Here is a 17,670-nt window from a genome sequence, read left to right as displayed (position 1 = left end):
TTCTGTATCTTGGTGCTTGTCTTCTCTTCTTTGTCCTCTTGGTCAACTTCTTCAGGGTCATCTTCTTGGTCTTCTTCGGGGTGGTCTTCAGGGTCGTCGTCTTCGGGGGTCCTCGTCTTCGGGGTCCTAGTCTTCTTCGGGTTGGTCTTCTGGGTCCTCGTCTTCGGGGTCCTCGTCTCCTTCAGGGTGGTCTTCAGGGTCCTCGTCTTCTTTGGGGTGGTCTTCAGGGTCCTCGTCTTCAGGGTCGTCGTCTTCGGGGTCCTCGTCTTCTTTGGGTTGGTCTTCAGGGTCCTCGTCTTCAGGGTCCTCGTCAGGGAGATCCAGAGTGATTACCAAGAACCATTTCAAAAAGCTTGAACTTGGAAATGTAGCAGAAGGTACAAGAAGGGTGAGGAACTACCGAAGACCAGCTGACGGTACTGGAACCCGGATGGGTAGCAGAAGGTACAAGAGCCAATGGAACTACCGAGGACCAGCGGATGGTACTGGAACTCGGTTACAAAGCAGTAGGTACCTGTGCCAGAAAGCACTACCAAGGACCAGCAGACGTTGGTGGAACTTGGATACTGAGAAGGAGGCACCTAATCCAAAGGCACTGCCGAGAACCAGCTGACGGTACTGGAACCCGGATGGGTAACAGAAGGTACAAGAGCAAATGGAACTACCGAGGACCAGCTGGCGGTACTGGAATTCGGTTACTAAGCAGGAGGTACCAGTGCCAGAAAGCACTACCAAGGACCAGCAGACGTTGGTGGAACTTGGATACCGAGAAGGAGGCACCTAATCCAAAGGCACTGCCGAGAACCAGCTGATGGTACTGGAACCCGGATGGGTAGCAGAAGGTACCCATGTAAAAAAAAGTTTCAAGGCCGCGAGCCGGCCGCAGTAACCAAAACCCACAGTCCTATAGGGGGTGCTTGTCCTATTGGCACTATGGAACCAGCCTTCATTGCCAGATCCCGCAGCCCACATTGGAGTCACCTAAACTGCAGGCACCATAGAGTAGGCTAACCCGACCTCAACACGACAGGACAATGCATTGGAGGCAAAGTGACGTTGACACTACCCGGAAACAGCTGGCGTGCTGGAACCAGGCTGGGCAGTAGGGAGTACCCATGCCAAAGACACTGCCGAGAACCAGCTGACGGTACTGGAACCCTGATGGGTAGTAGAAGGCACAAGAGCAAATGGAACTACCGAGGACCAGCTGACGGTACTGGAACCCGGATGGGTAGCAGAAGGTACAAGAGCCAATGGAACTGCCGAAGACCAGCTGACGGTACTGGAACTCGGTTACTATGCAGGAGGTACCTGTGCCAGAAAGCACTACCAAGGACCAGCAGACGTTGGTGGAACTTGGATACCGAGAAGGAGGCACCTAATCCAAAGGCACTGCCGAGAACCAGCTGACGGTACTGGAACCCGGATGGGTAGTAGAAGGTATAAGAGCAAATGGAACTACCGAGGACCAGCTGATGGTACTGGAACCCGGATTTGTAGCAGAAGGTACCCATGTAAAAAAAAGTTTCAAGGCCGCGAGCCGGCCGCAGTTACCAAAACCCACAGTCCTACAGGGGGTGCTTGTCCTATTGGCACTATGGAACCAGCCTTCATTGCCAGATCCCGCAGTCCACATAGGAGTCACCTAAACTGCAGGCACCATAGAGTCGGCTAACCAGACTGCAACACGACAGGACAACGCATTGGAGGCAAAGTGACGTTGACACTAGCCGGAAACAGCTGGCGTGCTGGAACCAGGCTGGGCAGGAGGGAGTACCCATGCCAAAGACACTGCTGAGAACCAGCTGATGGTACTGGAACCTGGATGGGTAGTAGAAGGTACAAGAGCAAATGGAACTACCGAGGACCAGCTGACGGTACTGGAACCCGGATGGGTAGCAGAAGGTACAAGAGCATATGGAACTGCCGAAGACCAGCTGACGGTACTGGAACTCGGATACTAAGCAGGAGGTACCTGTGCCAGAAAGCACTACCAAGGACCAGCAGACATTAGTGGAACTTGGATACCGAGAAGGAGGCACCTAATCCAAAGGCACTGCCGAGAACCAGCTGACGGTACTGGAACCCAGATGGGTAGCAGAAGGTACCCATGTAAAAAAAAAGTTTCAAGGCCGCGAGCCGGCCGCAGTTGCCAAAACCCACAGTCCTACAGGGGGTGCTTGTCCTATTGGCACTATGGAACCAACCTTCATTGCCAGATCCCGCAGCCCACATAGGAGTCACCTAAACTGCAGGCACCATAGAGTCGGCTAACCCGACCGCAACACGACAGGACAACACATTGGAGGCAAAGTGACGTTAACACTACCCGGCGTGCTGGAACCAGGCTGGGCAGGAGGGAGTACCCGTGCCAAAGACATTGCTAGGAAACAGCTGGCGGTGCTGGAACCCAGGGTAAATACTAAAAACAGAGTGGAGCCAGCTGCGTAATTGGAGCAACTTTAAAATCTGTAGTAGTGTGAATGTGGACAGAGCAGGAGAATTTGCCGAACACACAGCTGGGGAACAGCTGACGTTACTGAACCCCAATAACACTGGAGCAAGCGTTGACTGTGCAGACGGCACTTCTGAGCAGCAACTAGCGGTATTGGAGCCCAAGGTAAATACTAAAAACAGAGGAACTAGAGGTGTAATTGGAGCAAGTTTTAAATCAGTAGTTCAGTGAATGTGGACAAAGCAGGAGAATTTGCCGGACACACAGCTGGGGAACAGCTGACGTTACTGAACCCCAATAACACTGGAGCAAGCGTTGACTGTGCAGACGGCACTTCTGAGCAGCAACTAGCGGTATTGGAGCCCAGGGTAAATACTAAAAACAGAGGTACCAGAGGTGTAATTGGAGCAAGTTTTAAATCAGTAGTACAGTGGATGTGGACAAAGCAGGAGAATTTGCCGGACACACAGCTGGGGAACAGCTGACGTTACTGAACCCCAATAACACTGGAGCAAGCGTTGACTGTGCAGACGGCACTTCTGAGCAGCAACTAGCGGTACTGGAGCCCAGGGTAAATACTAAAAACAGAGGAACCAGAGCTGTAATTGGAGCAAGTTTTAAATCAGTAGTACAGTGGGTGTGGACAAAGCAGGAGAATTTGCCGGACACACAGCTGGGGAACAGCTGACGTTACTGAACCCCAATAACACTGGAGCAAGCGTTGACTGTGCAGATGGCACTTCTGAGCAGCAACTAGCGGTATTGGAGCCCAGGGTAAATACTAAAAACAGAGGAACCAGAGGTGTAATTGGAGCAAGTTTTAAATCAGTAGTACAGTGGATGTGGACAAAGCAGGAGAATTTGCCGGACACACAGCTGGGGAACAGCTGACGTTACTGAACCCCAATAACACTGGAGCAAGCGTTGACTGTGCAGACAGCACTTCCGAGCGCCAACTGGCGGTGTTGGAGCTCAGGGATAATACAGAAAACAGAGGAGCCAGATGTTATGATCTGCTACAGGGACTAAGGAAAGACAGGAGAACTGTACCTACAATAGAACTAAACTAGATCCCTACGATTTAACGGGGAACCTGATCCTGCGATCAGACCCGCTAAAGTCCTCGGCTAGTCTGAACGAAGACCTATAGATGTGAGGGAGCGATCCCTACAAGAACTAGGGACTGGGATAAGTTGGACACCTCCTAGCAGAAATAGTAGCAGTCAAAGACAAACACACAACAAAAAGCATAGCGGTCAGAAGACCTAGCAAAACTAACAGAGAACGGCAACAGAGCACCAAGCTAGCTCAAGAGTAGTAAATACAATGAAGTCCAGCAAGACCAGGAGGGCGGAGCCGGATTAAATAGGCAAAAATGGTCATGTGACCAGCAAACTAAAAAAAAACTAACAGGAGAGTTCTAACAGTACCCCCTCTTCTAAGAGGATCCTCCGGATCCCCTAGGCCCAGGCTTACCAGGAAACCTCCTGTGAAACGCTCTGACAAGTCTGGAAGCAGAAACATCATCCGCCCTCACCCATGAGTTATCCTCAGGTCTGAAACCCTTCCAAGCGACGAGATACTGCAAACTCCCTCTATACCGTCTAGAATTTAGGATGCGGGAAATTTCATATTCCCCGTCCTCCACCACCGGAGGAACAGTGGCAGAGGCGTCACAATCAGACACATCAGCTTTTTTCAACAGAGAAACATGAAACACCGGGTTAATCTTCCAGGACGTAGGAACCTCCAACCTAACAGCAGATTGGTTAACTATCTGAAGCACCTTAAAGGGCCCTACGAACTTGGGACCCAATTTTTTAGAAGGAATCCTCAATCGCAGATTCTTAGAGGACAACCAAACCATGTCACCAACAGCAAACAAAACCTCTTGCCGTTTCCTATCAAAGTACCTCTTAGATTTTTTGTTAGCCTCCTGAAGATTACCACGCACATCCGTTAAACTCTCTCCAAATCACCGGAAAAACTCTCCTCCTCAGGCACAGCCGAAACCAATTTGGAGAATGACCCAAAAGACGGATGTCTCCCAGAACAACAAAAAAAAGGCGTACACCCAGCAGAAGAGGATGTATGGTTGTTAAGAGCAAATTCAGCAAGTGGCAGAAACTCAGACCACCCCTCTTGATTGTCTGCCACAAAACAACGCAAGAACTGCTCAACATCCTGGTTCTTCCTTTCTGTCTGGCCATTAGACTCAGGATGATATCCAGATGAAAACGACAAATGAACTCCCAACCTGTCACAAAAGGCACGCCAAAAACGAGCCATGAACTGAGGTCCCCTATCAGAAGCAATGTCAGTAGGAACACCATGTAGTCTGACAATTTCCTTGACAAAGGCCTTAGCGAGTGTCTTAGCGCAAGGCAGTTTGATGAAGGGAACCAAGTGACACATCTTGCTAAAACGGTCCACGACCACCCAGATGACCGTGAAACCTTCAGAGGGGGGAAGGTCAGTAATAAAGTCCATAGCCAGATGTGTCCAAGGTGCACTAGGAACCTCCAGAGGGCAAAGCAACCCCGCAGCAGGAGCATGCGAAGACTTGGATCTAGCACACACAGTACATTGGCGCACCCACTTAATGACTTCCTTCTGCCATCCAGGCCACCAAAAACTGCGACCCACAAGTCTCTTGGTCTCAGAAATTCCTGGATGACCTGCCAACCGAGACTCATGACACTCAACAAACAAATCTCTCCTAAAGGTCCTAGGCACAAACAACCTCCCATGGGGAGTGTTAGATGGGGCATTCTCCTGAGCTTTAAGAATCTCATCCTCCAAAACGGAGTCCAAAGCAGCAATCACAACACCTTCTTGTAAAATGCTCTCCTCTTCCTCCTCAACACCGACCATGGGAGAAAAGCTGCGAGACAAAGCATCCGCTTTAACATTCTTGGTACCCGGGATGTAAGTAACGGAAAAATTAAACCGCGAGAAAAAAAGTGCCCACCTAGCCTGACGGGCATTCAAGCGCTTGGCAGTATCAAGATAGATCAGATTTTTATGATCAGTGAAAACCTGAATGGGAAATTCAGCACCTTCCAAGAGGTGACGCCAGTGTTCAAATGCGAGTTTAATCGCCAGCAATTCCCGATTACCAATATCGTAATTAAGTTCAGTCTCAGAAAAATTTTTTTAAAAAAAGGCACAGGGATGTACTCCATCCTTGTTTTCCTGAGACAACACCGCACCAACCGCCACCGAAGAAGCATCAACCTCAACCAAAAACTACTTAGTCACATCAGGCTGCATAAGGATGGGAGCAGAGGTGAACCTCTCCTTTAGAAACACAAAAGCTTCAATGGCCTCAGAAGTCCACTGAACCGCATTAGCACCTTTCCTGGTGAGATCGGTCAGCGGTTTGACAATAATAGAAACATTTTTTATGAATTTTCTGTAATAATTGGCGAAACCCAAAAACCTCTGTATCGATTTCAAACCAATAGACCTAGGCCATTCCTGCACAGCTTGAACTTTAACCGGGTCCATCTCAAAACCTTCACTGGAGATAATGTAGCCCAAAAAACTAATTCTCTGTACAGCGAACTCACATTTCTCCAGCTTAGCAAAAAGCGAATTGTCCATTAATAACTGTAATACCTCACGTACGCTCCGCCAATGAGACTCCAGATCAGGCGAATAAATCAGAATGTCATCCAAATACACAACCATATTTTTGCCGATTAAAGGTCTAAGGATGTCATTAATAAGATTCTGAAAAAATGCTGGAGCATTGGTAAGACCAAAAGGCATAACCAGATTCTCAAAATGACCCACAGGAGTGTTAAAAGCAGTCTTCCATTCATCACCCTCCTTCATGCGCAACAAATTGTATGCCCCCCGGAGATCAATTTTAGAGAACCACTTGGCCCCCACTAACTGGTTAAATAAATCAGGAATCAATGGCAGTGGGTAAGGATTGCGTACAGTAATTTTATTAATCTCACGAAAGTCCAGACAAGGACGTAAACCGCCATCTTTTTTTTTTACAAAAAAAAATCCAACAGCCACAGGAGACTTGGAAGACCTAATGTGACCGGCGGCCAAGCTTGTCTGTATGTATTCCTCCAGAGCCTTTCTCTCAGGAATAGTAAGATTAAATAAACGACTTTTAGGAAGAGTCGCTCCAGGGACAAATTCAATGGTACAATCATAGTCTCTATGGGGAGACAAAATTTGTGACTCCTCCTCAGAAAAAACTCTCCAAAAATCCTGAATAGGTACAGGCAATTCCCCTTTATCCACAGCAGCAATACGTCCGTTACAACACTTGTCATAACACTTAGGGCTCCAGGACTTAATTTCATTGGTAGACCAATCCAGTACAGGATTGTGCAATTTTAACCAGGGTAACCCCAATATTACTGGAGAAGGCAAATTATCCAATACCACCAAATCCAAATTTTCTTGGTGAATACCATTAATAGTGAGGGGAAGTTCACAGACCTTATGAGTAACACTCTTCAAGGGAGAGCCATCAACAGAAACCACAGCAATAGGGGATGACAAAGTTTTAGGTTCTAATCTAAGTTTTTCCAAGAATCCCCCATCAATCACATTCAGAGTAGAACCACAATCCACAAATACCCGAAATTCAATTAATTCATCCTGAGCAGCAGTAGTGGCAGATAGGAATACTCCCTTAGAATTTAAACAGGCAATACGGGCATAACTGACCATTTTTTTTTCTTTATTCATACGAAGCACACAGTTCTTATTAAAATGACCAGAATTTCCGCAATAGAAGCACAAGCCTTCAGAAAGCCTGCGATCTTTTTCCTGAGAGCGGGGTGCCATCGCCCCAATCTCCATCGGCTCTCCATTGTCAGCACAGACCCTCTCAAGACTCGGAGCTGACATAGCAGAGGATTTGCTCTCATTAACCCTTGCACGCAGTCTCCTGTCCACCCGTATAGCTAATTGCATTGCCTCCTGCAAGTTTCCAGGTGTGGGATAAGCAATCAGTAAATCCTTAACCCTTTCACCTAGCCCTGCAAGAAACAAGCTTTTCAAAGCTGAATCGTTCCACCCCACCTGGGCAGACCACCGACGGAAGTGAGAACAATATTTTTCCACATTACCTGATCCCTGCCTCAAACGTCTCAATTCAGACTCAGCAGATGAGACACGATCAGGATCATCATACAACAAACCCAAAGCAGAAAAAAAACTATCCACTGATCTAAAGCACGGATCACTAGGTTGGAGAGAGAAGGCCCATCCCTGAGGATCTTTGCGCAAAAGTGACATTATGAACCCTATGCGCTGTGATTCATCACCAAAGGATCCGGGTCTCAAACGAAAATACAATAAACAAGCATTTTTAAAAGAAAAAAAATCTTGTTGTTCGCCAAAAAATAAATCAGGCAGACGTACCTTAGGTTCCACAAAATGTGCTCCAGAACAGCTACTCATGTGTTTTTGCAGCTTGGCCACCTCCAGAGAGAGTCCCTGCAAGCATTGAGCCAAATCTTGAACCGAGACCATGATGGAAAACTGGAGGTCTTTCCTTAGAGAAAATTTTTTTTTTTTTTTTCTTTTAGGGCTGGACTTACTGTTATGATCTGCTACAGGGACTAAGGAAAGACAGGAGAACTGTCCCTACAATAGAACTAAACTAGATCCCTACGATGTAACGGGGAACCTGATCCTGTGATCAGACCCGCTAAAGTCCTCGGCTAGTCTGAACGAAGACCTATAGATGTGAGGGAGGGATCCCTAAAAGAACTAGGGACTGGGATAAGTTGGACACCTCCTAGCAGAAATAGTAGCAGTCAAAGACAAACACACAACAAAAAGCATAGAGGTCAGAAGACCTAGCAAAACTAACAGAGAACGGAAACAGAGCACCAAGCTAGCTCAAGAGTAGTAAATACAACGAAGTCCAGCAAGACCAGGAGGGCGGAGCCGGATTAAATAGGCAAAAATGGTCATGTGACCATCAAACAAAAAAAAACCTAACAGGAGAGTTCTAACACCAGAGGTGTAATTGGAGCAACTTTAAAATCTGTAGTAGTGAGAATGTGGACAGAGCAGGAGAAATTGCCGTCTGCAGAGCAGGGGAACAGCTGACGTTACTGAACCCCAATAACACGGCAGCAAGTGTTGACTGTGCAGACGGCACTTCCGAGCGCCAACTGGCGGTGTTGGAGCTCAGGGATAATACTGAAAACAGTGGAGCCAGAGGTGTAATTGGAGCAACTTTAAAATCTGTAGTAGTGAGAATGTGGACAGAGCAGGAGAAATTGCCGTCCGCACAGCAGGGGAACAGCTAACGTTACTGAACCCCAATAACACGGCAGCAAGCATTGACTGTGCAGACGGCACTTCCGAGCGCCAACTGGCGGTGTTGGAGCTCAGGGATAATACTGAAAACAGAGGAGCCAGAGGAGTAATTGGAGCAACTTTAAAATCTGTAGTAGTGAGAATGTGGACAGAGCAGGAGAAATTGCCGTCTGCAGAGCAGGGGAACAGCTGACGTTACTGAACCCCAATAACACGGCAGCAAGTGTTGACTGTGCAGACGGCACTTCCGAGCGCCAACTGGCGGTGTTGGAGCTCAGGGATAATACTGAAAACAGTGGAGCCAGAGGTGTAATTGGAGCAACTTTAAAATCTGTAGTAGTGAGAATGTGGACAGAGCAGGAGAAATTGCCGTCCGCACAGCAGGGGAACAGCTAACGTTACTGAACCCCAATAACACGGCAGCAAGCATTGACTGTGCAGACGGCACTTCCGAGCGCCAACTGGCGGTGTTGGAGCTCAGGGATAATACTGAAAACAGAGGAGCCAGAGGAGTAATTGGAGCAACTTTAAAATCTGTAGTAGTGAGAATGTGGACAGAACAGGAGAAATTGCCGTCCGCACAGCAGGGGAACAGCTGACGTTACTGAACCCCAATAACACGGCAGCAAGTGTTGACTGTGCAGACGCCACTTCCGAGCGCCAACTGGCGGTGTTGGAGCTCAGGGATAATACTGAAAACAGTGGAGCCAGAGGTGTAATTGGAGCAACTTTAAAATCTGTAGTAGTGAGAATGTGGACAGAGCAGGAGAAATTGCCGTCCGCACAGCAGGGGAACAGCTGACGTTACTGAACCCCAATAACACGGCAGCAAGTGTTGACTGTGCAGACGGCACTTCCTAGCGCCAACTGGCGGTGTTGAAGCTCAGGGATAATACTGAAAACAGAGGAGCCAGAGGTGCAATTGGAGCAACTTTAAAATCTGTAGTAGTAAGAATGTGGACAGAGCAGGAGAAATTGCCCCGTCCGCACAGCAGGGGAACAGCTGACGTTACTGAACCCCAATAACACGGCAGCAAGTGTTGACTGTGCAGACGGCACTTCCGAGCGCCAACTGGCGGTGTTAGAGCTCAGGGATAATACTGAAAACAGAGGAGCCAGAGGTGTAATTGGAGCAACTTTAAAATCTGTAGTAGTGAGAATGTGGACAGAGCAGGAGAAATTGCCGTCCGCACAGCAGGGGAACAGCTGACGTTACTGAACCCCAATAACACGGCAGCAAGTGTTGACTGTGCAGACGGCACTTCCGAGCGCCAACTGGCGGTGTTGGAGCTCAGGGATTACAGTTCAGGTGGTAGAAACATGAACACAACAGGAGACCTGGATACTGTTGCCAACCAATTATTTATTCTGGAAGAGGACTGGCAAATTCATGAGAGATCCAGGCCTTGTTCATTTTGAGAAAAGTAAGCCGGTCAATGTTATCGGAGGATAGTCGCATCCGACGGTCTTTTACTACACCACCTGCGGCTCTAAAGACTCGTTCCGATAATACACTAGCAGCAGGGCAAGCTAGCACCTCCAATGCATACTGACTAAGCTCTGGCCATGTATCCAGCTTACAGACCCAAAACTTGAAGGGAGAAGAGCCGTCTGGGAGTACACTAAGAGGGCAAGACATGTAGCCTGTCACCATCTGACGGAAACGTGTCCTGCTGACTGGAGCCGTCTGTGATGGTGTAGACATTTGTGGCGGCGGTGACACAAAACTTTGCCACATTTCGGCCATACTGGTCTTGCCTTGTGCTGAGGCGCTGCTTCTGCTCCCCCTTTGTGCAGAGCTTCCTCCACTGCCTCGACGCACTGAGCTGCTTTGTAAAGCACTAGCAGCACTGCTCTCGGATGGAATGGAGAACATGGTGGAATGCACCAGTGCATCTTGGTACTCCCGCATTTTACGCTCCCGGTTCAACGGTGTTATGAGGCTTTGTAAGTTGTCCCAGTAGCGAGGATCTAGGAGGATGGACACCCAATAATCAGCCGTTTTGAGAATGTGGGCGATGAGGCGGTCGTTTCTCAGGCACTGCAGCATGAAATCAACCATGTGCTGCAGACTGCCAACTGGCCAAGAAACGCTGTCCCCTGCTTGAGGCGTGATCTCTGCCTGCTCTGCATCACCCCACCCTCGCTCTAGACACTGACTACTAGAGCATTGTGTACCTCCCTCCTCTGGACAGATGTCTTCCTCATCCATTGACTCCTCCTCATCCTCCTCACAAAGTGTCCCCTGCCTAGGCCTTTGTGAGGAACCACGTTGCGCAGACTGTAGAGAAGCAGATGGCATTTGTGACTCATCCTCCACCTCTTCCAAAACCTCGTCCCTTAGTGCTTGCAGTGTTTTTTCAAGCAGGCAGATAAGGGGGATAGTCATGCTGACTAGTGCATCATCTGCACTCCCCATCCGCGTGGAATAATCGAAGGCACGCAAAACGTGGCAAATGTCCTTCATAGAGGCCCACTCAGTGGTGGTGAAGTGTGAACGGCGCGCACTGCGACTTGTTTGCGCCTGCTGCAGCTGGTACTCCACTAATGCTGCCTGCTGCTCACACAACCTCTCCAACATATGTAACGTTGAATTCCACCTGGTGGGTAGGTCACATATGATGCGATGTTCCGGAAGACGTAATCGGCGCTGCAGAGCTGCAATGCGTGATCTTGCGTTGCTGGAACGCCGCAAGTGAGCGCACTCTATGCGGACCTTGTGAAGCAATACATCAAGATCCGGATAGTCCCTCAAAAAACTCTGCACGACCAAGTTGAGCACATGTGCCAGACATGGGATGTGAGTGAGGTTGCCTAGGCCCAGAGCTGCCACCAGATTTCGGCCATTGTCACACACTACCATGCCTGGCTGGAGATTCGCTGGCACAAACCACACGTCGCTCTGCTACTTGATGGCATTCCAGAGCTCCTGCGTTGTGTGGCTTCGATTCCCCAAAGAAATTAATTTTAATACGGCCTGTTGACATTTGGCCACGACTGTGCTCATATCGGTCATCATAACAGGTAACCGTTCACGGGTCGATGTGGAGGTAGACCGTGACGGCTCCTGCAGCGCTGATTCAGAGGAACTGGAGTATGAGGAGGAGTCAATGTGTACAGACTGGATTCCTGCAATCCTTGGAGTTGGCAGAACACGTACAGCGCCACTCTCAAGATCTGTACCCGGCTCCACAACATTTACCCAATGGGCAGTGAGGGAAAGGTATCGTCCCTGTCCATGCTTACTGGTCCAAGCATCGGTGGTCAGGTGGACCTTGCTACTGACGGCGTTTTGTAGCGCATGTTTAATTTTTCCCTCCACATGATGTTGCAGGGCAGGGACTGCTTGCCTGCTGAAATAAAAGCGGCTGGGCACGTTGTATTGTGGGACTGCCAATGCCATAAAGTTACGGAATGTGTCAGTCTCCACCAGCCTGAATGATAGCATTTCAAGGGCCAGTAGTTTAGCAATGCCAGCATTCAGAGCCTGTGCTCGGGGGTGGTTTGCCGAGTATGGGTGCCTTTTCTCCCATGCCTGTGCTAACGATGGCTGTAGACTGGCCTGGGAGTGTGAGGATGACTGGGAAAGTGGTGCTGTGGGTGGAATTATACTGTGTCTCTGTACAACAGTGCCAGAGATTCTTCCATGGCGATCCTGTGAGGAAGCCGAACCAGCTGTGTGTGAGCTGGAGGAAGAGGCTACAACACGAGCTGAAGAGGTGGTAGGTGGCGCTGTAGGTTGGCCTAGGTCTTCAGTGTGTTTTTGTAACTCCACCACGTGCTTGGTCGGCACATGTTTCCACATATTTGTGGTATTGAGGTTGCTGACACTTTTCCCTCTTTTCACCTTCTGATTACACAGCTTGAATTTGACAAAGCAAATGTCATCTGCAACTGTGTCAAAAAAGGACCAGGCACTGCAAGTCTTGGGAGCGCCCGCTTTGGATTTTGGAAGAGCCATGCTCCTAATGGGTGCCGAAGTGGAGGCTACAGGCAACCAAGTCTGCCCCCTCCCTCTCCCTCCTTTTTGGGCTGTTCGGGGAATCTCTTCCTCAGAGCTGCTCCCACCACCTTCCTGTCCCTCACGCCATGATGGGTCAAGGACCTCATCATCTATACCACCCTCTTCAAACAACTGCTTCTCCTGGGTAGTCTCGACAGCACAGTACGCACCAGAAAGTGGCACCTGAGTCTCATCATCAGATGCGTACTGAGGTGTGCTGCTGACCATAGGCACTGGCCCACCCGCCTCTTCAGATTCAGAGAGACAAAACGGTTGTGCAACACTGCATACTACCTCTTCTTCAAATTCTCGAATTCTGCTTGGCTGGCCCCCTCTTTCCAAGCCAAGAGATTCAGAGAACAGAAGTAGAGATGGCTCCTGTCCAGGGCTCTTTGACTGCCTGGGCAATTTGGCAGGTGGTGAAGAGACAGATGGGTGCTCTTCAGTGCTCAGGACCTGAGAGGATCTGGAACTAATTGAAGTCTAGGCGTTAGCTGCCATCCATCCCACAACGGCTTCAATTTGGTCCTCCCGCAGCAGTGGGGTACGGCTAGCTCCTACAAAGCTGCGCATAAAGGACTGTTCCCTGGTAAAACTGGGGGATGCTGAGTCACTGGTGCCCGCAGCAGGCACAGAATCCCCACGTCCTCTCCCTGCAGAAACTCCACGCCCACGCCCACGCCCACGACCACATGCCTTGCTCCCTGCCTTCTTCATCTTGGTAGACTGATAAAGATAGGCAGAAAAGTACTAAGGGCTTAGTGTGCTTATTCCTGAACAGCTGCTAACAGGTATAAGAAACACTAATTTTATAAAGTGTGGACTGGACTTTAATATGAGCTAATGTGGCCTACACAACTGTAAAGTGGAGTGTTTGGTGAACTTTATTTAGGTTTTTTTTGTCACAAAAAGACACTGGATGTGCCTAAAGATGTAATACCGATAGTATCACAAACTTTTTGTAGCTATTACATTGTAGGAAGGTAACCTACAATGCAATAGATGAGGCTACAAAAAATAGGCTAATACTAATCTGGCTGGGGCTGCAGGGCCCAATGCTGCAGAAAGGCTCCTCTAACTACTCCTATATAGTGTGTTTGGAACCAATTTAGCTGAATACGGATGGAACCACCACACTAATAGGAGAAATCAGGAAAAATTATGAATTTGCAAAAAAGGACAATGTATGAGGCAGTGACACACACTGAGTGCACTACAACCAGATGTGGCAGAACCACACACTACAAGGTGAGCAGCACTCACACACACAGACCTTGCAGACAGCGGTGAACAGTGCAGATGCAGAGCACTGTGCACTAGCGCTGCAAGGCCAAAAAAATTTCTCTATCTACTCCTATATAGTGTGTTTGGAACCAATTTAGCTGAATACGGATGGAACCACCACACTAATAGGAGATATCAGGAAAAATTATGAATTGGCAAAAAAGGACAATGTATGAGGCAGTGACACACACTGAGTGCACTACAACAAGACGTGGCTGAAGTATACACTACAGGGTGAGCTGCACTCACACACACAGACCTTGCAGACAGCGGTGAACAGTACAGATGCAGAGCACTGTGCACTAGCGCTGCAAGACCAAAAAAATTTCTCTATCTACTCCTATATAGTGTGTTTGGAACCAATTTAGCTGAATACGGATGGAACCACTACACTAATAGGAGATATCAGGAAAAATTATGAATTGGCCAAAAAGGACAATGTATGAGGCAGTGACACACACTGGGTGCACTACAACCAGACGTGGTTGAAGCAAACACTACAGGGTGAGCTGCACTCACACACACAGACCTTGCAGAAAGCGGTGAACAGCACAGAGAACTGTGCACTAGCGCTGCAAGGCACAGCGATTTATAAAGTAGCTTGGGTAAAGCAGAATAGACCAAATAGGTAGCTAAAACTGTCCCTCAGAACAACAGCGTCCTATCCCTAACTGAATTCACAGCAGAGTGAGCTCAAAATGGCGGCGGCGGCTTTTATAGTGCATCATGACATCATTTCAGCAGCCAATCACAGCCATGCCATTAGTTAAGATGCCTACATGCCTAACAGGATGTGCCCACACTTCTTAGGATCCTCATTGGCTGAATAAAATGAAAATGGCTCATTGCATTATGGGAACTTCCGATTCCGGTATATGATATTGCAAAAGTATCGGAATTAAGTATCGGAATTCCTATACGGCGAATATCAGCCGATACCCGATATTTCAGTATCGGAATGCTCAACACTAATCGCAATACGTCACCTAGTCTGAAGATAAATGGAACTGTAGCACCCTGAGGGCTCGGTTGCTACAGAGGTATTGCACCTCACCCAGAGGTGTGATATCTTACTCTCAGGTAAGGATGGAGTGTGGATCAGGACCCCGACACCTGCATGCATTACACCACATTGCCGTGGGGCAGGGCGACCAATATGCCCCTGAGATGGGCACGACAGTCCCTGTCCCTGGCTGGAGTGGGGGGAGGGAACACCGAGGAAGGGGAACCCTGTAGTGCAGGAGCAGGGAGGAAGCAGTTCCTGGGTGCATTGAGAAGGGAGTTTAAAAGGTGGGCACCATCTTAGTTCAGTGCAGAGAAGTCTGAGCAGAAGTGACAGGGAGAAGGGGCTCTGCATGAGCTCTGCTCCGGAGGTGGGCCTAGTAACAGAGGCCCAGGCCTGGAAGAGGGAGAAGGAAGGAAGAGGAGCGGAGAAGGCTCCAGGAACGAGGAACGAAGGGATCCCAGGGGTGCGGACGGGCGAGTCACCACCGCACGCCCGAATCCACCTGCGTGGAGGGGTCAGACCAAAGACCGGTCCCCGAAACTAGTGGAGGCAGGAAATGGCCCTCAGCTAGAAACTGGAGGCTGTGACATTTTATGTGGCGCAGCCCCTCGCTACACCCGCTAGGAAGGCACCACATAGGGTCAGGGAAACTGGCGCCAAGTTTACCAAGAGGAGGCCCGAGGCAGCCGGACAGAAGCGTGGTCACTGGTGGGGTAAGAAAGGCCAGAGAAAGGACACACAAAGGGGGTCCTGTGAAGCGCTCCAAAGTTATCTGGGAGTTGACCGAGCCCCTCACCTGGTGAGCACAGTACGACGTGGGCAGCCGTTACCTGCAGAAGTGGTCTGGATAATAAGAACTGTGAGTAAAGGCCCTGGACTGCATCACTGACTCTGTGTCGTTACTGCTGCTGCCCTGCACCATCACCCCCATCCTCCGCATACACTGCCCTGAGGCTATACTCCTCCCGTGGGGAGTTATACTACGCTCTGCTGCACCCACAACACCAGCCTCAGCGGTCTGCCCTGCAGCAGCGGTTCACTCTGACCGCAATCCACGGGTGGCGTAGTCGGACATTTAAACATCAAAACCACATAAATAGTTCCGCCACTGGTTTGACCGCCCTGAGCCGCGGAACCGGGTCGCCGCCACGGAGACTACAACCCCCAGCATCCACCAAAAAGGGTCTGGCTCCGGGAGTCCCAAGACCCAGGGGGCGCGTCAGAACATTTTCATCACCTTTCATAATCACCAATGGGACAAGGCAGGAATGTCCTCTGTCCCCTCTCTTATACATCCTAGTGACGGAGCACCTGCTCTCATCAATTCGCCATAACCCCAATATTAGGTGGATTGAGGTGGGAGGCAGCGAGTACAAGTGCTCTGCATTTGCTGATGATGTCTTAGTATATATCACTCAATCACATATATCCATCCCTGCTGTTATGGCTGAAATAGATCACTTTGTTACATGGTCAAATTTTAAAATCAATGCAGCGAAGTCTGAGGCCCTCGATGTCTCCCTCCACAAATCCATACAGGATTCCATCCAGTCCAACTTTCCCTTTGCAGGCCCTCACAGGGTATCAAATACTTTTTATGGGCCCTTTATTGAACAACTCCATGCAGACCACGGTTGGCAAGTTAGAACTGTAAGATTCACTACGTGAACCACAGGTGTTTTGTGGAAAAGCACATGTACACTGTGTTCCTAATTATTATGCAAAAAGTGTTTAGGAGTGATAAGGTATGAATTTTTTTGTTTGTCAGTTAAACTCATTGATGGTGATGTGTGTCAGGGCTCTTTATATCACTGTAAGCAATTGCAGACACCTGTGCTGATTAGTTTGGCAGGTGTGTCCAATGAAAGGCAAGACTACTTTAGAAGGCTGTCCCACATTATTAAGCAGCCTACATTTTCTGCCAAAATGGGAAAGAAAAAGGATATGTCGGCTGCTGAGAAGCAACAAATTGTGGAGTGTTTAGGTCAAGGCATGACTACAATCAACATTGCCCAGACACTTCATCCTGATCATCGCACAATCAAGAAGTATGTAGCTGATTCACAGTACACACGTGTGAGTGCTGATAAGGGCAAATTGAGGACTCTTTCCTACAGGCAATTACGTCAGGTTAAAAGAGCAGTGGCAAGAAAGCCTTGTCATAGCAGCAGACAAGTTTTTGAAGCTGCTGGCACCTCCAACGTCACCCAAACAACAAGATGCAGGGTCATTCAGAGGTTTGCAGCTGTGCGTAAGCCATCCTGTCGAACTCCTCTATCCACTGTACACAAGCAGAAACAGCTCCAGTGGGCCAAACAATACATGAAGACTGACTTCAAAACTGTTTTGTTCAGCAATGAGTGCCGTGCAACGCTCGATGGTCCAGATGGATGGAGTGGAGGATGGCTGGTTGATGGACACCCCATGCTAACACGGCTACGGCGCCAACAAGGAGGAGGTGGAGTAATGTTTTGGGCTGGAATCATGGGAAGAGAGATTGTCGGCCCCTTTAGGATCCCTGAAGGGGTAAAGATGAACTCCATAATGTATGGGGAGTTTCTCAAACAGCACTTCCTGCCATGGTTCAAGAAGAAGAACTGTGTATTCTGCAGCAAG

Source organism: Phyllobates terribilis, unplaced genomic scaffold, assembly GCF_046119375.1.
Source record: "Phyllobates terribilis strain yellow unplaced genomic scaffold, ASM4611937v1 Scaffold_12__6_contigs__length_324123572, whole genome shotgun sequence".
Taxonomy (NCBI): domain Eukaryota; kingdom Metazoa; phylum Chordata; class Amphibia; order Anura; family Dendrobatidae; genus Phyllobates; species Phyllobates terribilis.
Note: the sequence above shows the minus strand (reverse complement) of the source record.